This window comes from Eucyclogobius newberryi, unplaced genomic scaffold (genome assembly GCF_026437365.1).
Source record: "Eucyclogobius newberryi isolate DKJ021-1_F unplaced genomic scaffold, fEucNew1.0.hap1 SCAF_357, whole genome shotgun sequence".
Classification (NCBI taxonomy): domain Eukaryota; kingdom Metazoa; phylum Chordata; class Actinopteri; order Gobiiformes; family Gobiidae; genus Eucyclogobius; species Eucyclogobius newberryi.
The window spans coordinates 55,001-77,347 of record NW_027316009.1 but is presented as its reverse complement, the minus strand read 5'-3'; the positions used below and the strand labels follow the sequence as shown (position 1 = coordinate 77,347).

At 42.2% G+C, this 22,347-nt stretch overlaps 28 non-coding genes across 28 annotated transcripts; all 28 read right to left on the bottom strand.

Annotated features, from left to right (window-relative positions):
* Positions 1-784: 784 nt before the first annotated feature.
* On the bottom strand, positions 785-858 carry trnat-agu (transfer RNA threonine (anticodon AGU)). The gene has a single exon. It is a non-coding gene; the product is annotated as a tRNA-Thr (tRNA).
* An 85-nt stretch (positions 859-943) lies between these two features.
* On the bottom strand, positions 944-1,017 carry trnan-guu (transfer RNA asparagine (anticodon GUU)). Its single transcript has one exon. It is a non-coding gene; the product is annotated as a tRNA-Asn (tRNA).
* Positions 1,018-1,434: 417 nt separating this feature from the next.
* trnar-ucu (transfer RNA arginine (anticodon UCU)) lies at positions 1,435-1,525 on the bottom strand. Its single transcript is given in 2 exon segments — positions 1,435-1,470; positions 1,489-1,525. It is a non-coding gene; the product is annotated as a tRNA-Arg (tRNA).
* Positions 1,526-2,779: 1,254 nt separating this feature from the next.
* Positions 2,780-2,853, bottom strand: trnat-agu (transfer RNA threonine (anticodon AGU)). The gene has a single exon. It is a non-coding gene; the product is annotated as a tRNA-Thr (tRNA).
* Positions 2,854-2,939: 86 nt separating this feature from the next.
* trnan-guu (transfer RNA asparagine (anticodon GUU)) lies at positions 2,940-3,013 on the bottom strand. Its single transcript has one exon. It is a non-coding gene; the product is annotated as a tRNA-Asn (tRNA).
* Positions 3,014-4,784: 1,771 nt separating this feature from the next.
* Positions 4,785-4,858, bottom strand: trnat-agu (transfer RNA threonine (anticodon AGU)). The gene has a single exon. It is a non-coding gene; the product is annotated as a tRNA-Thr (tRNA).
* An 86-nt stretch (positions 4,859-4,944) lies between these two features.
* trnan-guu (transfer RNA asparagine (anticodon GUU)) lies at positions 4,945-5,018 on the bottom strand. Its single transcript has one exon. It is a non-coding gene; the product is annotated as a tRNA-Asn (tRNA).
* Positions 5,019-5,435: 417 nt separating this feature from the next.
* On the bottom strand, positions 5,436-5,526 carry trnar-ucu (transfer RNA arginine (anticodon UCU)). Its single transcript is given in 2 exon segments — positions 5,436-5,471; positions 5,490-5,526. It is a non-coding gene; the product is annotated as a tRNA-Arg (tRNA).
* Positions 5,527-6,779: 1,253 nt separating this feature from the next.
* trnat-agu (transfer RNA threonine (anticodon AGU)) lies at positions 6,780-6,853 on the bottom strand. The gene has a single exon. It is a non-coding gene; the product is annotated as a tRNA-Thr (tRNA).
* Positions 6,854-7,431: 578 nt separating this feature from the next.
* Positions 7,432-7,522, bottom strand: trnar-ucu (transfer RNA arginine (anticodon UCU)). The gene is given in 2 exon segments: positions 7,432-7,467; positions 7,486-7,522. It is a non-coding gene; the product is annotated as a tRNA-Arg (tRNA).
* Positions 7,523-8,775: 1,253 nt separating this feature from the next.
* trnat-agu (transfer RNA threonine (anticodon AGU)) lies at positions 8,776-8,849 on the bottom strand. The gene has a single exon. It is a non-coding gene; the product is annotated as a tRNA-Thr (tRNA).
* Positions 8,850-8,935: 86 nt separating this feature from the next.
* Positions 8,936-9,009, bottom strand: trnan-guu (transfer RNA asparagine (anticodon GUU)). Its single transcript has one exon. It is a non-coding gene; the product is annotated as a tRNA-Asn (tRNA).
* A 418-nt stretch (positions 9,010-9,427) lies between these two features.
* trnar-ucu (transfer RNA arginine (anticodon UCU)) lies at positions 9,428-9,518 on the bottom strand. The gene is given in 2 exon segments: positions 9,428-9,463; positions 9,482-9,518. It is a non-coding gene; the product is annotated as a tRNA-Arg (tRNA).
* A 1,261-nt stretch (positions 9,519-10,779) lies between these two features.
* On the bottom strand, positions 10,780-10,853 carry trnat-agu (transfer RNA threonine (anticodon AGU)). The gene has a single exon. It is a non-coding gene; the product is annotated as a tRNA-Thr (tRNA).
* An 86-nt stretch (positions 10,854-10,939) lies between these two features.
* Positions 10,940-11,013, bottom strand: trnan-guu (transfer RNA asparagine (anticodon GUU)). Its single transcript has one exon. It is a non-coding gene; the product is annotated as a tRNA-Asn (tRNA).
* Positions 11,014-11,429: 416 nt separating this feature from the next.
* On the bottom strand, positions 11,430-11,520 carry trnar-ucu (transfer RNA arginine (anticodon UCU)). Its single transcript is given in 2 exon segments — positions 11,430-11,465; positions 11,484-11,520. It is a non-coding gene; the product is annotated as a tRNA-Arg (tRNA).
* A 1,237-nt stretch (positions 11,521-12,757) lies between these two features.
* trnat-agu (transfer RNA threonine (anticodon AGU)) lies at positions 12,758-12,831 on the bottom strand. Its single transcript has one exon. It is a non-coding gene; the product is annotated as a tRNA-Thr (tRNA).
* An 85-nt stretch (positions 12,832-12,916) lies between these two features.
* trnan-guu (transfer RNA asparagine (anticodon GUU)) lies at positions 12,917-12,990 on the bottom strand. The gene has a single exon. It is a non-coding gene; the product is annotated as a tRNA-Asn (tRNA).
* A 1,744-nt stretch (positions 12,991-14,734) lies between these two features.
* trnat-agu (transfer RNA threonine (anticodon AGU)) lies at positions 14,735-14,808 on the bottom strand. Its single transcript has one exon. It is a non-coding gene; the product is annotated as a tRNA-Thr (tRNA).
* Positions 14,809-14,894: 86 nt separating this feature from the next.
* On the bottom strand, positions 14,895-14,968 carry trnan-guu (transfer RNA asparagine (anticodon GUU)). Its single transcript has one exon. It is a non-coding gene; the product is annotated as a tRNA-Asn (tRNA).
* A 417-nt stretch (positions 14,969-15,385) lies between these two features.
* On the bottom strand, positions 15,386-15,476 carry trnar-ucu (transfer RNA arginine (anticodon UCU)). The gene is given in 2 exon segments: positions 15,386-15,421; positions 15,440-15,476. It is a non-coding gene; the product is annotated as a tRNA-Arg (tRNA).
* A 1,248-nt stretch (positions 15,477-16,724) lies between these two features.
* trnat-agu (transfer RNA threonine (anticodon AGU)) lies at positions 16,725-16,798 on the bottom strand. Its single transcript has one exon. It is a non-coding gene; the product is annotated as a tRNA-Thr (tRNA).
* Positions 16,799-16,883: 85 nt separating this feature from the next.
* trnan-guu (transfer RNA asparagine (anticodon GUU)) lies at positions 16,884-16,957 on the bottom strand. The gene has a single exon. It is a non-coding gene; the product is annotated as a tRNA-Asn (tRNA).
* A 1,743-nt stretch (positions 16,958-18,700) lies between these two features.
* Positions 18,701-18,774, bottom strand: trnat-agu (transfer RNA threonine (anticodon AGU)). The gene has a single exon. It is a non-coding gene; the product is annotated as a tRNA-Thr (tRNA).
* Positions 18,775-18,860: 86 nt separating this feature from the next.
* trnan-guu (transfer RNA asparagine (anticodon GUU)) lies at positions 18,861-18,934 on the bottom strand. The gene has a single exon. It is a non-coding gene; the product is annotated as a tRNA-Asn (tRNA).
* Positions 18,935-19,351: 417 nt separating this feature from the next.
* On the bottom strand, positions 19,352-19,442 carry trnar-ucu (transfer RNA arginine (anticodon UCU)). The gene is given in 2 exon segments: positions 19,352-19,387; positions 19,406-19,442. It is a non-coding gene; the product is annotated as a tRNA-Arg (tRNA).
* Positions 19,443-20,690: 1,248 nt separating this feature from the next.
* trnat-agu (transfer RNA threonine (anticodon AGU)) lies at positions 20,691-20,764 on the bottom strand. The gene has a single exon. It is a non-coding gene; the product is annotated as a tRNA-Thr (tRNA).
* Positions 20,765-21,341: 577 nt separating this feature from the next.
* On the bottom strand, positions 21,342-21,432 carry trnar-ucu (transfer RNA arginine (anticodon UCU)). Its single transcript is given in 2 exon segments — positions 21,342-21,377; positions 21,396-21,432. It is a non-coding gene; the product is annotated as a tRNA-Arg (tRNA).
* Between the last annotated feature and the right edge of the window lie 915 nt (positions 21,433-22,347).

The following is a 22,347-nucleotide window of genomic DNA, read 5'->3' as shown; positions in this document are numbered from 1 at the left end:
GAAAGTTTTGTCAGCCACAAATGCAAAATGGGTTAACTCCAGTTGTCTAGCTGGCTGCGTGCTTGTTATCTGCAAATAATGGTATTTTTAATGTTCTGAACTGAGTCTTGCAAAGAAGACTGCAAACTCATTGCACCTGGAGAAATACAGAAACCATCAAAGTAACATTTACCACACTGTAATTTGAAATATTAACCCGCTTTGTCATTAGCAGGTCCAGAGTGTGCCCTTTGCCCTTGGTGGGGCCACTCAGGTGCTGAGTAAGACCAAAGCTTCTGAGGACAGCGCCAAACTCTTTAGAAGAAGACGAGGTTGAGCGGGACGTGAAGGAAGGAAGGAACAGTCACTCACGTACGGGAAACTCCTACCAAGCAGTGGCCAGCCTATAGCACACTGGGATTCTGTGGTAATTGAACCAAATTTAGCAGTTCCTTTCATCAGTTAATAACACAAGCAGGCTTTCCTATTTACCAATGTAGATAACAGGGGTTACAACAGTGACTCTGGTGGGTCTCGAACTCACAGCCTTTGAATGCCTTTGCAACTTTTGTCTGATTCCCCTTTTTCACAAAAGCAAAACAGTCATCCAAAAACGGTCTACATCAATCAATCAATCAATCAATCCTTACCATCAAACTGAGAAACAAGGAGTGAAAAGAGTGCATTTACTCTGTTTATTCAGGGATACTTTTCAATCTCTAATTAAAAAATGTAAAAGACCTCTTTCGGGTGATAAGTTTTTCTGTACATGTAAACAACTGATTTGCTTGAAAGGCTATCATGAAGGCACTGCTGGGATTTGAACCCAGGATCTCCTGTTTACTAGACAGGCACTTTGACCATCTAAGCCACAGCGCCTCTTAAAAGCTGCTCCAACCTGTTTCAGCTACATATTCAGTGACCAATATTACCTTTAGATTTTGCCTGCTATACCTCTTCCAATCGTCCCTGGGTGGGCTCGAACCACCAACCTCCCGGTTAACAGCCGAGCGCGCTGGCCAATTGCGCCACAGAGACAAACAGCCCGCTCAATAAAATATTTGCGAGTCGACAAGCCGCAATATCTTTTTTTTTAAAGAGAGCCAGCAACATTCGAAAGTTCAGCCCCTGTCCAATCAACTGTGTTTAATGGAGAGCGAGGGCATCAATCTTTCTACCTTTGAGCTAAATCCCCTGTACCAATGTAGCTATAAAAAACTGGAAGTCTTTCAATCAATCGACTCTCGCCAATTTATTGCGCACTCAATATCCTGCAGTTAATCTGGATATTGAGGAAAAATTGCAAGATAATGTTATTTGACATAATGCCGATGTATTTGCTTACTTTTTCAAGCACACTTGGCAATTGAACCTCGTTCAGCAGTGCCTTTCATCAGATAGTAAAGCGAGCAGATTTTCCATTGTAAAAAAACTAGTATGTTCTCTCACCATTAGCGACTCTGGTGGGACTCCAACCCACAACCTTTGAATGCCCTTGCAAATTATGCCTAGAAGTCCAATGCGCTATCCATTGCGCCACAGAGCCCATACATCCTTCCATGATGCTCATTTCCACAAACGCAAAACACGGTTTTCATCCAAAATGGGTCCACATCAGTCATTCCTTGCCAACAAACTGAGAATCAAAAAGTGAAAAGAGTGCAGTTAATCTGTGTGTGCAGGGATACTTTTCCATCTTATTCCAATTTGTAACAGCAGCGCATTTTCTGTCGTTGTAAATGATTTGCATGCTTGAATGGACAACTGAGTAGTAGTAGGTTTGAGATGGGCCGGTAATTATTTAGCACTGTGGCATCAAGACTGCTCTTCTTTAAGACAGGCTTAATGACTGCAGTTTTAAGGATCTTGGGAAAATTCCAGATCCAAGCAACATGTTGACTTTTTGATTGATTGGAGCCAACAGACTGCTCACCATAGACTTTAAAAATCTAGTAGGCAATGCATAAAGGCAGCATGTAGTGGAACTCAGACTTGTGGTGATCTCTTGGAAAGTTTTGTCAGCCACAAATGCAAAATGGGTTAACTCCAGTTGTGTAGCTGGCTACGTGCTTGTTATCTGCAAATAATGGTATTTTTAATGTTCTGAACTGAGTCTTGCAAAGAAGACTGCAAACTCATTGCACCTGGAGAAATACAGAAACCATCAAAGTAACATTTACCACACTGTAATTTGAAATATTAACCCGCTTTGTCATTAGCAGGTCCAGAGTGTGCCCTTTGCCCTTGGTGGGGCCACTCAGGTGCTGAGTAAGACCAAAGCTTCTGAGGACAGCGCCAAACTCTTTAGAAGAAGACGAGGTTGAGCGGGACGTGAAGGAAGGAAGGAACAGTCACTCACGTACGGGAAACTCCTACCAAGCAGTGGCCAGCCTATAGCACACTGGGATTCTGTGGTAATTGAACCAAGTTTAGCAGTTCCTTTCATCAGTTAATAACACAAGCAGGCTTTCCTATTTACCAATGTAGATAACAGGGGTTACAACAGTGACTCTGGTGGGTCTCGAACTCACAGCCTTTGAATGCCTTTGCAACTTTTGTCTGATTCCCCTTTTTCACAAAAGCAAAACAGTCATCCAAAAACGGTCTACATCAATCAATCAATCAATCAATCAATCAATCCTTACCATCAAACTGAGAAACAAGGAGTGAAAAGAGTGCATTTACTCTGTTTATTCAGGGATACTTTTCAATCTCTAATTAAAAAATGTAAAAGAGCTCTTTCGGGTGATAAGTTTTTCTGTACATGTAAACAACTGATTTGCTTGAAAGGCTATCATGAAGGCACTGCTGGGATTTGAACCCAGGATCTCCTGTTTACTAGACAGGCACTTTGACCATCTAAGCCACAGCGCCTCTTAAAAGCTGCTCCAACCTGTTTCAGCTAGATATTCAGTGACCAATATTACCTCATAGATTTTGCCTGCTATACCTCTTCCAATCGTCCCTGGGTGGGCTCGAACCACCAACCTCCCGGTTAACAGCCGAGCGCGCTGCCCAATTGCGCCACAGAGACAAACAGCCCGCTCAACAAAATATTTGCGAGTCGACAAGCCGCAATATCTTTTTTTTTAAAGCGAGCCAGCAACATCCGAAAGTTCAGCCCCTGTCCAATCAACTGTGTTTAATGGAGAGCGAGGGCATCAATCTTTCTACCTTTGAGCTAAATCCCCTGTACCAATGTAGCTATAAAAAACTGGAAGTCTTTCAATCAATCGACTCTCGCCAATTTATTGCGCACTCAATATCCTGCAGTTAATCTGGATATTGAGGAAAAATTGCAAGATAATGTTATTTGACATAATGCCGATGTATTTGCTTACTTTTTCAAGCACACTTGGCAATTGAACCTCGTTCAGCAGTGCCTTTCATCAGATAGTAAAGCGAGCAGATTTTCCATTGTAAAAAAAGTAGTATGTTCTCTCACCATTAGCGACTCTGGTGGGACTCAAACCCACAATCTTTGAATGCCCTTACAAATTATGCCTAGAAGTCCAATGCGCTATCCATTGCGCAACAGAGCCCATACATCCTTCCATGATGCTCATTTCCACAAACGCAAAACACGGTTTTCATCCAAAATGGGTCCACATCAGTCATTCCTTGCCAACAAACTGAGAATCAAAAAGTGAAAAGAGTGCAGTTAATCTGTGTGTGCAGGGATACTTTTCCATCTTATTCCAATTTGTAACAGCAGCGCATTTTCTGTCGTTGTAAATGATTTGCATGCTTGAATGGACAACTGAGTAGTAGTAGGTTTGAGATGGGCCGGTAATTATTTAGCACTGTGGCATCAAGACTGCTCTTCTTTAAGACAGGCTTAATGACTGCAGTTTTAAGGATCTTGGGAAAATTCCAGATCCAAGCAACATGTTGACTTTTTGATTGATTGGAGCCAACAGACTGCTCACCATAGACTTTAAAAATCTAGTAGGCAATGCATAAAGGCAGCATGTAGTGGAACTCAGACTTGTGGTGATCTCTTGGAAAGTTTTGTCAGCCACAAATGCAAAATGGGTTAACTCCAGTTGTCTAGCTGGCTGCGTGCTTGTTATCTGCAAATAATGGTATTTTTAATGTTCTGAACTGAGTCTTGCAAAGAAGACTGCAAACTCATTGCACCTGGAGAAATACAGAAACCATCAAAGTAACATTTACCACACTGTAATTTGAAATATTAACCCGCTTTGTCATTAGCAGGTCCAGAGTGTGCCCTTTGCCCTTGGTGGGGCCACTCAGGTGCTGAGTAAGACCAAAGCTTCTGAGGACAGCGCCAAACTCTTTAGAAGAAGACGAGGTTGAGCGGGACGTGAAGGAAGGAAGGAACAGTCACTCACGTACGGGAAACTCCTACCAAGCAGTGGCCAGCCTATAGCACACTGGGATTCTGTGGTAATTGAACCAAGTTTAGCAGTTCCTTTCATCAGTTAATAACACAAGCAGGCTTTCCTATTTACCAATGTAGATAACAGGGGTTACAACAGTGACTCTGGTGGGTCTCGAACTCACAGCCTTTGAATGCCTTTGCAACTTTTGTCTGATTCCCCTTTTTCACAAAAGCAAAACAGTCATCCAAAAACGGTCTACATCAATCAATCAATCAATCAATCAATCAATCAATCAATCCTTACCATCAAACTGAGAAACAAGGAGTGAAAAGAGTGCATTTACTCTGTTTATTCAGGGATACTTTTCAATCTCTAATTAAAAAATGTAAAAGAGCTCTTTCGGGTGATAAGTTTTTCTGTACATGTAAAACAACTGATTTGCTTGAAAGGCTATCATGAAGGCACTGCTGGGATTTGAACCCAGGATCTCCTGTTTACTAGACAGGCACTTTGACCATCTAAGCCACAGCGCCTCTTAAAAGCTGCTCCAACCTGTTTCAGCTAAATATTCAGTGACCAATATTACCTCATAGATTTTGCCTGCTATACCTCTTCCAATCGTCCCTGGGTGGGCTCGAACCACCAACCTCCCGGTTAACAGCCGAGCGCGCTGCCCAATTGCGCCACAGAGACAAACAGCCCGCTCAATAAAATATTTGCGAGTCGACAAGCCGCAATATCTTTTTTTTTAAATCGAGCCAGCAACATTCGAAAGTTCAGCCCCTGTCCAATCAACTGTGTTTAATGGAGAGCGAGGGCATCAATCTTTCTACCTTTGAGCTAAATCCCCTGTACCAATGTAGCTATAAAAAACTGGAAGTCTTTCAATCAATCGACTCTCGCCAATTTATTGCGCACTCAATATCCTGCAGTTAATCTGGATATTGAGGAAAAATTGCAAGATAATGTTATTTGACATAATGCCGATGTATTTGCTTACTTTTTCAAGCACACTTGGCAATTGAACCTCGTTCAGCAGTGCCTTTCATCAGATAGTAAAGCGAGCAGATTTTCCATTGTAAAAAAACTAGTATGTTCTCTCACCATTAGCGACTCTGGTGGGACTCGAACCCACAACCTTTGAATGCCCTTGCAAATTATGCCTAGAAGTCCAATGCGCTATCCATTGCACCACAGAGCCCATACATCCTTCCATGATGCTCATTTCCACAAACGCAAAACACGGTTTTCATCCAAAATGGGTCCACATCAGTCATTCCTTGCCAACAAACTGAGAATCAAAAAGTGAAAAGAGTGCAGTTAATCTGTGTGTGCAGGGATACTTTTCCATCTTATTCCAATTTGTAACAGCAGCGCATTTTCTGTCGTTGTAAATAATTTGCATGCTTGAATGGACAACTGAGTAGTAGTAGGTTTGAGATGGGCCGGTAATTATTTAGCACTGTGGTATCAAGACTGCTCTTCTTTAAGACAGGCTTAATGACTGCAGTTTTAAGGATCTTGGGAAAATTCCAGATCCAAGCAACATGTTGACTTTTTGATTGATTGGAGCCAACAGACTGCTCACCATAGACTTTAAAAATCTAGTAGGCAATGCATAAAGGCAGCATGTAGTGGAACTCAGACTTGTGGTGATCTCTTGGAAAGTTTTGTCAGCCACAAATGCAAAATGGGTTAACTCCAGTTGTCTAGCTGGCTGCGTGCTTGTTATCTGCAAATAATGGTATTTTTAATGTTCTGAACTGAGTCTTGCAAAGAAGACTGCAAACTCATTGCACCTGGAGAAATACAGAAACCATCAAAGTAACATTTACCACACTGTAATTTGAAATATTAACCCGCTTTGTCATTAGCAGGTCCAGAGTGTGCCCTTTCCCCTTGGTGGGGCCACTCAGGTGCTGAGTAAGACCAAAGCTTCTGAGGACAGCGCCAAACTCTTTAGAAGAAGACGAGGTTGAGCGGGACGTGAAGGAAGGAAGGAACAGTCACTCACGTACGGGAAACTCCTACCAAGCAGTGGCCAGCCTATAGCACACTGGGATTCTGTGGTAATTGAACCAAGTTTAGCAGTTCCTTTCATCAGTTAATAACACAAGCAGGCTTTCCTATTTACCAATGTAGATAACAGGGGTTACAACAGTGACTCTGGTGGGTCTCGAACTCACAGCCTTTGAATGCCTTTGCAACTTTTGTCTGATTCCCCTTTTTCACAAAGCAAAACAGTCATCCAAAAACGGTCTACATCAATCAATCAATCAATCAATCAATCAATCCTTACCATCAAACTGAGAAACAAGGAGTGAAAAGAGTGCATTTACTCTGTTTATTCAGGGATACTTTTCAATCTCTAATTAAAAAATGTAAAAGAGCTCTTTCGGGTGATAAGTTTTTCTGTACATGTAAACAACTGATTTGCTTGAAAGGCTATCATGAAGGCACTGCTGGGATTTGAACCCAGGATCTCCTGTTTACTAGACAGGCACTTTGACCATCTAAGCCACAGCGCCTCTTAAAAGCTCCTCCAACCTGTTTCAGCTACATATTCAGTGACCAATATTACCTCATAGATTTTGCCTGCTATACCTCTTCCAATCGTCCCTGGGTGGGCTCGAACCACCAACCTCCCGGTCAACAGCCGAGCGCGCTGGCCAATTGCGCCACAGAGACAAACAGACCGCTCAATAAAATATTTGCGAGTCGACAAGCCGCAATATCTTTTTTTTTAAAGAGAGCCAGCAACATTCGAAAGTTCAGCCCCTGTCCAATCAACTGTGTTTAATGGAGAGCGAGGGCATCAATCTTTCTACCTTTGAGCTAAATCCCCTGTACCAATGTAGCTATAAAAAAACTGGAAGTCTTTCAATCAATCGACTCTCGCCAATTTATTGCGCACTCAATATCCTGCAGTTAATCTGGATATTGAGGAAAAATTGCAAGATAATGTTATTTGACATAATGCCGATGTATTTGCTTACTTTTTCAAGCACACTTGGCAATTGAACCTCGTTCAGCAGTGCCTTTCATCAGATAGTAAAGCGGGCAGATTTTCCATTGTAAAAAAACTAGTATGTTCTCTCACCATTAGCGACTCTGGTGGGACTCGAACCCACAACCTTTGAATGCCCTTGCAAATTATGCCTAGAAGTCCAATGCGCTATCCATTGCGGCACAGAGCCCATACATCCTTCCATGATGCTCATTTCCACAAACGCAAAACACGGTTTTCATCCAAAATGGGTCCACATCAGTCATTCCTTGCCAACAAACTGAGAATCAAAAAGTGAAAAGAGTGCAGTTAATCTGTGTGTGCAGGGATACTTTTCCATCTTATTCCAATTTGTAACAGCAGCGCATTTTCTGTCGTTGTAAATGATTTGCATGCTTGAATGGACAACTGAGTAGTAGTAGGTTTGAGATGGGTCGGTAATTATTTAGCACTGTGGCATCAAGACTGCTCTTCTTTAAGACAGGCTTAATGACTGCAGTTTTAAGGATCTTGGGAAAATTCCAGATCCAAGCAACATGTTGACTTTTTGATTGATTGGAGCCAACAGACTGCTCACCATAGACTTTAAAAATCTAGTAGGCAATGCATAAAGGCAGCATGTAGTGGAACTCAGACTTGTGGTGATCTCTTGGAAAGTTTTGTCAGCCACAAATGCAAAATGGGTTAACTCCAGTTGTCTAGCTGGCTGCGTGCTTGTTATCTGCAAATAATGGTATTTTTAATGTTCTGAACTGAGTCTTGCAAAGAAGACTGCAAACTCATTGCACCTGGAGAAATACAGAAACCATCAAAGTAACATTTACCACACTGTAATTTGAAATATTAACCCGCTTTGTCATTAGCAGGTCCAGAGTGTGCCCTTTCCCCTTGGTGGGGCCACTCAGGTGCTGAGTAAGACCAAAGCTTCTGAGGACAGCGCCAAACTCTTTAGAAGAAGACGAGGTTGAGCGGGACGTGAAGGAAGGAAGGAACAGTCACTCACGTACGGGAAACTCCTACCAAGCAGTGGCCAGCCTATAGCACACTGGGATTCTGTGGTAATTGAACCAAGTTTAGCAGTTCCTTTCATCAGTTAATAACACAAGCAGGCTTTCCTATTTACCAATGTAGATAACAGGGGTTACAACAGTGACTCTGGTGGGTCTCGAACTCACAGCCTTTGAATGCCTTTGCAACTTTTGTCTGATTCCCCTTTTTCACAAAGCAAAACAGTCATCCAAAAACGGTCTACATCAATCAATCAATCAATCAGTCAATCAATCCTTACCATCAAACTGAGAAACAAGGAGTGAAAAGAGTGCATTTACTCTGTTTATTCAGGGATACTTTTCAATCTCTAATTAAAAAATGTAAAAGAGCTCTTTCGGGTGATAAGTTTTTCTGTACATGTAAACAACTGATTTGCTTGAAAGGCTATCATGAAGGCACTGCTGGGATTTGAACCCAGGATCTCCTGTTTACTAGACAGGCACTTTGACCATCTAAGCCACAGCGCCTCTTAAAAGCTCCTCCAACCTGTTTCAGCTACATATTCAGTGACCAATATTACCTCATAGATTTTGCCTGCTATACCTCTTCCAATCGTCCCTGGGTGGGCTCGAACCACCAACCTCCCGGTTAACAGCCGAGCGCGCTGGCCAATTGCGCCACAGAGACAAACAGACCGCTCAATAAAATATTTGCGAGTCGACAAGCCGCAATATCTTTTTTTTTAAAGAGAGCCAGCAACATTCGAAAGTTCAGCCCCTGTCCAATCAACTGTGTTTAATGGAGAGCGAGGGCATCAATCTTTCTACCTTTGAGCTAAATCCCCTGTACCAATGTAGCTATAAAAAAACTGGAAGTCTTTCAATCAATCGACTCTCGCCAATTTATTGCGCACTCAATATCCTGCAGTTAATCTGGATATTGAGGAAAAATTGCAAGATAATGTTATTTGACATAATGCCGATGTATTTGCTTACTTTTTCAAGCACACTTGGCAATTGAACCTCGTTCAGCAGTGCCTTTCATCAGATAGTAAAGCGGGCAGATTTTCCATTGTAAAAAAACTAGTATGTTCTCTCACCATTAGCGACTCTGGTGGGACTCGAACCCACAACCTTTGAATGCCCTTGCAAATTATGCCTAGAAGTCCAATGCGCTATCCATTGCGGCACAGAGCCCATACATCCTTCCATGATGCTCATTTCCACAAACGCAAAACACGGTTTTCATCCAAAATGGGTCCACATCAGTCATTCCTTGCCAACAAACTGAGAATCAAAAAGTGAAAAGAGTGCAGTTAATCTGTGTGTGCAGGGATACTTTTCCATCTTATTCCAATTTGTAACAGCAGCGCATTTTCTGTCGTTGTAAATGATTTGCATGCTTGAATGGACAACTGAGTAGTAGTAGGTTTGAGATGGGTCGGTAATTATTTAGCACTGTGGCATCAAGACTGCTCTTCTTTAAGACAGGCTTAATGACTGCAGTTTTAAGGATCTTGGGAAAATTCCAGATCCAAGCAACATGTTGACTTTTTGATTGATTGGAGCCAACAGACTGCTCACCATAGACTTTAAAAATCTAGTAGGCAATGCATAAAGGCAGCATGTAGTGGAACTCAGACTTGTGGTGATCTCTTGGAAAGTTTTGTCAGCCACAAATGCAAAATGGGTTAACTCCAGTTGTCTAGCTGGCTGCGTGCTTGTTATCTGCAAATAATGGTATTTTTAATGTTCTGAACTGAGTCTTGCAAAGAAGACTGCAAACTCATTGCACCTGGAGAAATACAGAAACCATCAAAGTAACATTTACCACACTGTAATTTGAAATATTAACCCGCTTTGTCATTAGCAGGTCCAGAGTGTGCCCTTTCCCCTTGGTGGGGCCACTCAGGTGCTGAGTAAGACCAAAGCTTCTGAGGACAGCGCCAAACTCTTTAGAAGAAGACGAGGTTGAGCGGGACGTGAAGGAAGGAAGGAACAGTCACTCACGTACGGGAAACTCCTACCAAGCAGTGGCCAGCCTATAGCACACTGGGATTCTGTGGTAATTGAACCAAGTTTAGCAGTTCCTTTCATCAGTTAATAACACAAGCAGGCTTTCCTATTTACCAATGTAGATAACAGGGGTTACAACAGTGACTCTGGTGGGTCTCGAACTCACAGCCTTTGAATGCCTTTGCAACTTTTGTCTGATTCCCCTTTTTCACAAAGCAAAACAGTCATCCAAAAACGGTCTACATCAATCAATCAATCAATCAATCAATCAATCAATCAATCCTTACCATCAAACTGAGAAACAAGGAGTGAAAAGAGTGCATTTACTCTGTTTATTCAGGGATACTTTTCAATCTCTAATTAAAAAATGTAAAAGAGCTCTTTCGGGTGATAAGTTTTTCTGTACATGTAAACAACTGATTTGCTTGAAAGGCTATCATGAAGGCACTGCTGGGATTTGAACCCAGGATCTCCTGTTTACTAGACAGGCACTTTGACCATCTAAGCCACAGCGCCTCTTAAAAGCTGCTCCAACCTGTTTCAGCTACATATTCAGTGACCAATATTACCTCATAGATTTTGCCTGCTATACCTCTTCCAATCGTCCCTGGGTGGGCTCGAACCACCAACCTCCCGGTTAACAGCCGAGCGCGCTGGCCAATTGCGCCACAGAGACAAACAGCCCGCTCAATAAAATATTTGCGAGTCGACAAGCCGCAATATCTTTTTTTTTAAAGAGAGCCAGCAACATTCGAAAGTTCAGCCCCTGTCCAATCAACTGTGTTTAATGGAGAGCGAGGGCATCAATCTTCTACCTTTGAGCTAAATCCCCTGTACCAATGTAGCTATAAAAAACTGGAAGTCTTTCAATCAATCGACTCTCGCCAATTTATTGCGCACTCAATATCCTGCAGTTAATCTGGATATTGAGGAAAAATTGCAAGATAATGTTATTTGACATAATGCCGATGTATTTGCTTACTTTTTCAAGCACACTTGGCAATTGAACCTCGTTCAGCAGTGCCTTTCATCAGATAGTAAAGCGGGCAGATTTTCCATTGTAAAAAAACTAGTATGTTCTCTCACCATTAGCGACTCTGGTGGGACTCGAACCCACAACCTTTGAATGCCCTTGCAAATTATGCCTAGAAGTCCAATGCACTATCCATTGCGCCACAGAGCCCATACATCCTTCCATGATGCTCATTTCCACAAACGCAAAACACGGTTTTCATCCAAAATGGGTCCACATCAGTCATTCCTTGCCAACAAACTGAGAATCAAAAAGTGAAAAGAGTGCAGTTAATCTGTGTGTGCAGGGATACTTTTCCATCTTATTCCAATTTGTAACAGCAGCGCATTTTCTGTCGTTGTAAATGATTTGCATGCTTGAATGGACAACTGAGTAGTAGTAGGTTTGAGATGGGTCGGTAATTATTTAGCACTGTGGCATCAAGACTGCTCTTCTTTAAGACAGGCTTAATGACTGCAGTTTTAAGGATCTTGGGAAAATTCCAGATCCAAGCAACATGTTGACTTTTTGATTGATTGGAGCCAACAGACTGCTCACCATAGACTTTAAAAATCTAGTAGGCAATGCATAAAGGCAGCATGTAGTGGAACTCAGACTTGTGGTGATCTCTTGGAAAGTTTTGTCAGCCACAAATGCAAAATGGGTTAACTCCAGTTGTCTAGCTGGCTGCGTGCTTGTTATCTGCAAATAATGGTATTTTTAATGTTCTGAACTGAGTCTTGCAAAGAAGACTGCAAACTCATTGCACCTGGAGAAATACAGAAACCATCAAAGTAACATTTACCACACTGTAATTTGAAATATTAACCCGCTTTGTCATTAGCAGGTCCAGAGTGTGCCCTTTCCCCTTGGTGGGGCCACTCAGGTGCTGAGTAAGACCAAAGCTTCTAAGGACAGCGCCAAACTCTTTAGAAGAAGACGAGGTTGAGCGGGACGTGAAGGAAGGAAGGAACAGTCACTCACGTACGGGAAACTCCTACCAAGCAGTGGCCAGCCTATAGCACACTGGGATTCTGTGGTAATTGAACCAAGTTTAGCAGTTCCTTTCATCAGTTAATAACACAAGCAGGCTTTCCTATTTACCAATGTAGATAACAGGGGTTACAACAGTGACTCTGGTGGGTCTCGAACTCACAGCCTTTGAATGCCTTTGCAACTTTTGTCTGATTCCCCTTTTTCACAAAGCAAAACAGTCATCCAAAAACGGTCTACATCAATCAATCAATCCTTACCATCAAACTGAGAAACAAGGAGTGAAAAGAGTGCATTTACTCTGTTTATTCAGGGATACTTTTCAATCTCTAATTAAAAAATGTAAAAGAGCTCTTTCGGGTGATAAGTTTTTCTGTACATGTAAACAACTGATTTGCTTGAAAGGCTATCATGAAGGCACTGCTGGGATTTGAACCCAGGATCTCCTGTTTACTAGACAGGCACTTTGACCATCTAAGCCACAGCGCCTCTTAAAAGCTGCTCCAACCTGTTTCAGCTACATATTCAGTGACCAATATTCCTCATAGATTTTGCCTGCTGTACCTCTTCCAATCGTCCCTGGGTGGGCTCGAACCACCAACCTCCCGGTTAACAGCCGAGCGCGCTGGCCAATTGCGCCACAGAGACAAACAGCCTGCTCAATAAAATATTTGCGAGTCGACAAGCCGCAATATCTTTTTTTTTAAAGAGAGCCAGCAACATTCGAAAGTTCAGCCCCTGTCCAATCAACTGTGTTTAATGGAGAGCGAGGGCATCAATCTTCTACCTTTGAGCTAAATCCCCTGTACCAATGTAGCTATAAAAAAACTGGAAGTCTTTCAATCAATCGACTCTCGCCAATTTATTGCGCACTCAATATCCTGCAGTTAATCTGGATATTGAGGAAAAATTGCAAGATAATGTTATTTGACATAATGCCGATGTATTTGCTTACTTTTTCAAGCACACTTGGCAATTGAACCTCGTTCAGCAGTGCCTTTCATCAGATAGTAAAGCGAGCAGATTTTCCATTGTAAAAAAACTAGTATGTTCTCTCACCATTAGCGACTCTGGTGGCACTCGAACCCACAACCTTTGAATGCCCTTACAAATTATGCCTAGAAGTCCAATGCGCTATCCATTGCGCCAGAGCCCATACATCCTTCCATGATGCTCATTTCCACAAACGCAAAACACGGTTTTCATCCAAAATGGGTCCACATCAGTCATTCCTTGCCAACAAACTGAGAATCAAAAAGTGAAAAGAGTGCAGTTAATCTGTGTGTGCAGGGATACTTTTCCATCTTATTCCAATTTGTAACAGCAGCGCATTTTCTGTCGTTGTAAATGATTTGCATGCTTGAATGGACAACTGAGTAGTAGTAGGTTTGAGATGGGCCGGTAATTATTTAGCACTGTGGCATCAAGACTGCTCTTCTTTAAGACAGGCTTAATGACTGCAGTTTTAAGGATCCTGGGAAAATTCCAGATCCAAGCAACATGTTGACTTTTTGATTGATTGGAGCCAACAGACTGCTCACCATAGACTTTAAAAATCTAGTAGGCAATGCATAAAGGCAGCATGTAGTGGAACTCAGACTTGTGGTGATCTCTTGGAAAGTTTTGTCAGCCACAAATGCAAAATGGGTTAACTCCAGTTGTCTAGCTGGCTGCGTGCTTCTTATCTGCAAATAATGGTATTTTTAATGTTCTGAACTGAGTCTTGCAAAGAAGACTGCAAACTCATTGCACCTGGAGAAATACAGAAACCATCAAAGTAACATTTACCACACTGTAATTTGAAATATTAACCCGCTTTGTCATTAGCAGGTCCAGAGTGTGCCCTTTGCCCTTGGTGGGGCCACTCAGGTGCTGAGTAAGACCAAAGCTTCTGAGGACAGCGCCAAACTCTTTAGAAGAAGACGAGGTTGAGCGGGACGTGAAGGAAGGAAGGAACAGTCACTCACGTACGGGAAACTCCTACCAAGCAGTGGCCAGCCTATAGCACACTGGGATTCTGTGGTAATTGAACCAAGTTTAGCAGTTCCTTTCATCAGTTAATAACACAAGCAGGCTTTCCTATTTACCAATGTAGATAACAGGGGTTACAACAGTGACTCTGGTGGGTCTCGAACTCACAGCCTTTGAATGCCTTTGCAACTTTTGTCTGATTCCCCTTTTTCACAAAAGCAAAACAGTCATCCAAAAACGGTCTACATCAATCAATCAATCCTTACCATCAAACTGAGAAACAAGGAGTGAAAAGAGTGCATTTACTCTGTTTATTCAGGGATACTTTTCAATCTCTAATTAAAAAATGTAAAAGAGCTCTTTCGGGTGATAAGTTTTTCTGTACATGTAAACAACTGATTTGCTTGAAAGGCTATCATGAAGGCACTGCTGGGATTTGAACCCAGGATCTCCTGTTTACTAGACAGGCACTTTGACCATCTAAGCCACAGCGCCTCTTAAATGCTACTCTAACCTGTTTCAGCTAGATATTCAGTGACCAATATTACCTCATAGATTTTGCCTGCTATACGTCTTCCAATCGTCCCTGGGTGGGCTCGAACCACCAACCTCCCGGTTAACAGCCGAGCGCGCTGGCCAATTGCGCCACAGAGACAAACAGCCCGCTCAATAAAATATTTGCGACTCGAAAAGCCGCAATATCTTTTTTTTTAAAGCGAACCAGCAACATTCGAAAGTTCAGCCCCTGTCCAATCAACTGTGTTTAATGGAGAGCGAGGGCATCAATCTTTCTACCTTTGAGCTAAATCCCCTGTACCAATGTAGCTATAAAAAACTGGAAGTCTTTCAATCAATCGACTCTCGCCAATTTATTGCGCACTCAATATCCTGCAGTTAATCTGGATATTGAGGAAAAATTGCAAGATAATGTTATTTGACATAATGCCGATGTATTTGCTTACTTTTTCAAGCACACTTGGCAATTGAACCTCGTTCAGCAGTGCCTTTCATCAGATAGTAAAGCGAGCAGATTTTCCATTGTAAAAAAACTAGTATGTTCTCTCACCATTAGCGACTCTGGTGGGACTCGAACCCACAACCTTTGAATGCCCTTACAAATTATGCCTAGAAGTCCAATGCGCTATCCATTGCGCCACAGAGCCCATACATCCTTCCATGATGCTCATTTCCACAAACGCAAAACACGGTTTTCATCCAAAATGGGTCCACATCAGTCATTCCTTGCCAACAAACTGAGAATCAAAAAGTGAAAAGAGTGCAGTTAATCTGTGTGTGCAGGGATACATTTCCATCTTATTCCAATTTGTAACAGTAGCATTTTCTGTCGTTGTAAATGATTTGCATGCTTGAATGGACAACTGAGTAGTAGTAGGTTTGAGATGGGCCGGTAATTATTTAGCACTGTGGCATCAAGACTGCTCTTCTTTAAGACAGGCTTAATGACTGCAGTTTTAAGGATCTTGGGAAAATTCCAGATCCAAGCAACATGTTGACTTTTTGATTGATTGGAGCCAACAGACTGCTCACCATAGACTTTAAAAATCTAGTAGGCAATGCATAAAGGCAGCATGTAATGGAACTCAGACTTGTGGTGATCTCTTGGAAAGTTTTGTCAGCCACAAATGCAAAATGGGTTAACTCCAGTTGTCTAGCTGGCTGCGTGCTTGTTATCTGCAAATAATGGTATTTTTAATGTTCTGAACTGAGTCTTGCAAAGAAGACTGCAAACTCATTGCACCTGGAGAAATACAGAAACCATCAAAGTAACATTTACCACACTGTAATTTGAAATATTAACCCGCTTTGTCATTAGCAGGTCCAGAGTGTGCCCTTTGCCCTTGGTGGGGCCACTCAGGTGCTGAGTAAGACCAAAGCTTCTGAGGACAGCGCCAAACTCTTTAGAAGAAGACGAGGTTGAGCGGGACGTGAAGGAAGGAAGGAACAGTCACTCACGTACGGGAAACTCCTACCAAGCAGTGGCCAGCCTATAGCACACTGGGATTCTGTGGTAATTGAACCAAATTTAGCAGTTCCTTTCATCAGTTAATAACACAAGCAGGCTTTCCTATTTACCAATGTAGATAACAGGGGTTACAACAGTGACTCTGGTGGGTCTCGAACTCACAGCCTTTGAATGCCTTTGCAACTTTTGTCTGATTCCCCTTTTTCACAAAAGCAAAACAGTCATCCAAAAACGGTCTACATCAATCAATCAATCAATCAATCAATCCTTACCATCAAACTGAGAAACAAGGAGTGAAAAGAGTGCATTTACTCTGTTTATTCAGGGATACTTTTCAATCTCTAATTAAAAAATGTAAAAGAGCTCTTTCGGGTGATAAGTTTTTCTGTACATGTAAACAACTGATTTGCTTGAAAGGCTATCATGAAGGCACTGCTGGGATTTGAACCCAGGATCTCCTGTTTACTAGACAGGCACTTTGACCATCTAAGCCACAGCGCCTCTTAAAAGCTGCTCCAACCTGTTTCAGCTACATATTCAGTGACCAATATTCCTCATAGATTTTGCCTGCTGTACCTCTTCCAATCGTCCCTGGGTGGGCTCGAACCACCAACCTCCCGGTTAACAGCCGAGCGCGCTGGCCAATTGCGCCACAGAGACAAACAGCCCGCTCAATAAAATATTTGCGAGTCGACAAGCCGCAATATCTTTTTTTTTAAAGAGAGCCAGCAACATTCGAAAGTTCAGCCCCTGTCCAATCAACTGTGTTTAATGGAGAGCGAGGGCATCAATCTTCTACCTTTGAGCTAAATCCCCTGTACCAATGTAGCTATAAAAAAACTGGAAGTCTTTCAATCAATCGACTCTCGCCAATTTATTGCGCACTCAATATCCTGCAGTTAATCTGGATATTGAGGAAAAATTGCAAGATAATGTTATTTGACATAATGCCGATGTATTTGCTTACTTTTTCAAGCACACTTGGCAATTGAACCTCGTTCAGCAGTGCCTTTCATCAGATAGTAAAGCGAGCAGATTTTCCATTGTAAAAAAACTAGTATGTTCTCTCACCATTAGCGACTCTGGTGGCACTCGAACCCACAACCTTTGAATGCCCTTACAAATTATGCCTAGAAGTCCAATGCGCTATCCATTGCGCCAGAGCCCATACATCCTTCCATGATGCTCATTTCCACAAACGCAAAACACGGTTTTCATCCAAAATGGGTCCACATCAGTCATTCCTTGCCAACAAACTGAGAATCAAAAAGTGAAAAGAGTGCAGTTAATCTGTGTGTGCAGGGATACTTTTCCATCTTATTCCAATTTGTAACAGCAGCGCATTTTCTGTCGTGTAAATGATTTGCATGCTTGAATGGACAACTGAGTAGTAGTAGGTTTGAGATGGGCCGGTAATTATTTAGCACTGTGGCATCAAGACTGCTCTTCTTTAAGACAGGCTTAATGACTGCAGTTTTAAGGATCCTGGGAAAATTCCAGATCCAAGCAACATGTTGACTTTTTGATTGATTGGAGCCAACAGACTGCTCACCATAGACTTTAAAAATCTAGTAGGCAATGCATAAAGGCAGCATGTAGTGGAACTCAGACTTGTGGTGATCTCTTGGAAAGTTTTGTCAGCCACAAATGCAAAATGGGTTAACTCCAGTTGTCTAGCTGGCTGCGTGCTTCTTATCTGCAAATAATGGTATTTTTAATGTTCTGAACTGAGTCTTGCAAAGAAGACTGCAAACTCATTGCACCTGGAGAAATACAGAAACCATCAAAGTAACATTTACCACACTGTAATTTGAAATATTAACCCGCTTTGTCATTAGCAGGTCCAGAGTGTGCCCTTTGCCCTTGGTGGGGCCACTCAGGTGCTGAGTAAGACCAAAGCTTCTGAGGACAGCGCCAAACTCTTTAGAAGAAGACGAGGTTGAGCGGGACGTGAAGGAAGGAAGGAACAGTCACTCACGTACGGGAAACTCCTACCAAGCAGTGGCCAGCCTATAGCACACTGGGATTCTGTGGTAATTGAACCAAGTTTAGCAGTTCCTTTCATCAGTTAATAACACAAGCAGGCTTTCCTATTTACCAATGTAGATAACAGGGGTTACAACAGTGACTCTGGTGGGTCTCGAACTCACAGCCTTTGAATGCCTTTGCAACTTTTGTCTGATTCCCCTTTTTCACAAAAGCAAAACAGTCATCCAAAAACGGTCTACATCAATCAATCAATCCTTACCATCAAACTGAGAAACAAGGAGTGAAAAGAGTGCATTTACTCTGTTTATTCAGGGATACTTTTCAATCTCTAATTAAAAAATGTAAAAGAGCTCTTTCGGGTGATAAGTTTTTCTGTACATGTAAACAACTGATTTGCTTGAAAGGCTATCATGAAGGCACTGCTGGGATTTGAACCCAGGATCTCCTGTTTACTAGACAGGCACTTTGACCATCTAAGCCACAGCGCCTCTTAAATGCTACTCTAACCTGTTTCAGCTAGATATTCAGTGACCAATATTACCTCATAGATTTTGCCTGCTATACGTCTTCCAATCGTCCCTGGGTGGGCTCGAACCACCAACCTCCCGGTTAACAGCCGAGCGCGCTGGCCAATTGCGCCACAGAGACAAACAGCCCGCTCAATAAAATATTTGCGACTCGAAAAGCCGCAATATCTTTTTTTTTAAAGCGAACCAGCAACATTCGAAAGTTCAGCCCCTGTCCAATCAACTGTGTTTAATGGAGAGCGAGGGCATCAATCTTTCTACCTTTGAGCTAAATCCCCTGTACCAATGTAGCTATAAAAAACTGGAAGTCTTTCAATCAATCGACTCTCGCCAATTTATTGCGCACTCAATATCCTGCAGTTAATCTGGATATTGAGGAAAAATTGCAAGATAATGTTATTTGACATAATGCCGATGTATTTGCTTACTTTTTCAAGCACACTTGGCAATTGAACCTCGTTCAGCAGTGCCTTTCATCAGATAGTAAAGCGAGCAGATTTTCCATTGTAAAAAAACTAGTATGTTCTCTCACCATTAGCGACTCTGGTGGGACTCGAACCCACAACCTTTGAATGCCCTTACAAATTATGCCTAGAAGTCCAATGCGCTATCCATTGCGCCACAGAGCCCATACATCCTTCCATGATGCTCATTTCCACAAACGCAAAACACGGTTTTCATCCAAAATGGGTCCACATCAGTCATTCCTTGCCAACAAACTGAGAATCAAAAAGTGAAAAGAGTGCAGTTAATCTGTGTGTGCAGGGATACATTTCCATCTTATTCCAATTTGTAACAGTAGCATTTTCTGTCGTTGTAAATGATTTGCATGCTTGAATGGACAACTGAGTAGTAGTAGGTTTGAGATGGGCCGGTAATTATTTAGCACTGTGGCATCAAGACTGCTCTTCTTTAAGACAGGCTTAATGACTGCAGTTTTAAGGATCTTGGGAAAATTCCAGATCCAAGCAACATGTTGACTTTTTGATTGATTGGAGCCAACAGACTGCTCACCATAGACTTTAAAAATCTAGTAGGCAATGCATAAAGGCAGCATGTAATGGAACTCAGACTTGTGGTGATCTCTTGGAAAGTTTTGTCAGCCACAAATGCAAAATGGGTTAACTCCAGTTGTCTAGCTGGCTGCGTGCTTGTTATCTGCAAATAATGGTATTTTTAATGTTCTGAACTGAGTCTTGCAAAGAAGACTGCAAACTCATTGCACCTGGAGAAATACAGAAACCATCAAAGTAACATTTACCACACTGTAATTTGAAATATTAACCCGCTTTGTCATTAGCAGGTCCAGAGTGTGCCCTTTGCCCTTGGTGGGGCCAATCAGGTGCTGAGTAAGACCAAAGCTTCTGAGGACAGCGCCAAACTCTATAGAAGAAGACGAGGTTGAGCAGGACGTGAAGGAAGGAAGGAAGGAACAGTAGCTCACGTACGGGAAACTCCTACCAAGCAGTGGCCAGCCTATAGCACACTGGGATTCTGTGGTAATTGAACCAAATTTAGCAGTTCCTTTCATCAGTTAATAACACAAGCAGGCTTTCCTATTTACCAATGTAGATAAAAGGGGTTACAACAGTGACTCTGGTGGGTCTCGAACTCACAGCCTTTGAATGCCTTTGCAACTTTTGTCTGATTCCCCTTTTTCACAAAAGCAAAACAGTCATCCAAAAACGGTCTACATCAATCAATCAATCAATCAATCCTTACCATCAAACTGAGAAACAAGGAGTGAAAAGAGTGCATTTACTCTGTTTATTCAGGGATACTTTTCAATCTCTAATTAAAAAATGTAAAAGAGCTCTTTCGGGTGATAAGTTTGTCTGTACATGTAAACAACTGATTTGCTTGAAAGGCTATCATGAAGGCACTGCTGGGATTTGAACCCAGGATCTCCTGTTTACTAGACAGGCACTTTGACTATCTAAGCCACAGCGCTTCTTAAAAGCTGCTCCAACCTGTTTCAGCTACATATTCAGTGACCAATATTACCTCATAGATTTTGCCTGCTATACCTCTTCCAATCGTCCCTGGGTGGGCTCGAACCACCAACCTCCCGGTTAACAGCCGAGCGCGCAGGCCAATTGCGCCACAGAGACAAACAGCCCACTCAATAAAATATTTGCGAGTCGACAAGCCGCAATATCTTTTTTTTTAAAGAGAGCCAGCAACATTCGAAAGTTCAGCCCCTGTCCAATCAACTGTGTTTAATGGAGAGCGAGGGCATCAATCTTTCTACCTTTGAGCTAAATCCCCTGTACCAATGTAGCTATAAAAAACTGGAAGTCTTTCAATCAATCGACTCTCGCCAATTTATTGCGCACTCAATATCCTGCAGTTAATCTGGATATTGAGGAAAAATTGCAAGATAATGTTATTTGACATAATGCCGATGTATTTGCTTACTTTTTCAAGCACACTTGGCAATTGAACCTCGTTCAGCAGTGCCTTTCATCAGATAGTAAAGCGAGCAGATTTTCCATTGTAAAAAAACTAGTATGTTCTCTCACCATTAGCGACTCTGGTGGGACTCGAACCCACAACCTTTGAATGCCCTTACAAATTATGCCTAGAAGTCCAATGCGCTATCCATTGCGCCACAGAGCCCATACATCCTTCCATGATGCTCATTTCCACAAACGCAAAACACGGTTTTCATCCAAAATGGGTCCACATCAGTCATTCCTTGCCAACAAACTGAGAATCAAAAAGTGAAAAGAGTGCAGTTAATCTGTGTGTGCAGGGATACTTTTCCATCTTATTCCAATTTGTAACAGCAGCGCATTTTCTGTCGTTGTAAATGATTTGCATGCTTGAATGGACAACTGAGTAGTAGTAGGTTTGAGATGGGCCGGTAATTATTTAGCACTGTGGCATCAAGACTGCTCTTCTTTAAGACAGGCTTAATGACTGCAGTTTTAAGGATCTTGGGAAAATTCCAGATCCAAGCAACATGTTGACTTTTTGATTGATTGGAGCCAACGGACTGCTCACCATAGACTTTAAAAATCTAGTAGGCAATGCATAAAGGCAGCATGTAGTGGAACTCAGACTTGTGGTGATCTCTTGGAAAGTTTTGTCAGCCACAAATGCAAAATGGGTTAACTCCAGTTGTCTAGCTGGCTGCGTGCTTGTTATCTGCAAATAATGGTATTTTTAATGTTCTGAACTGAGTCTTGCAAAGAAGACTGCAAACTCATTGCACCTGGAGAAATACAGAAACCATCAGACAAAGTAACATTTACCACACTGTAATTTGAAATATTAACCCGCTTTGTCATTAGCAGGTCCAGAGTGTGCCCTTTGCCCTTGGTGGGGCCACTCAGGTGCTGAGTAAGACCAAAGCTTCTGAGGACAGCGCCAAACTCTTTAGAAGAAGACGAGGTTGAGCGGGACGTGAAGGAAGGAAGGAACAGTCACTCACGTACGGGAAACTCCTACCAAGCAGTGGCCAGCCTATAGCACACTGGGATTCTGTGGTAATTGAACCAAATTTAGCAGTTCCTTTCATCAGTTAATAAC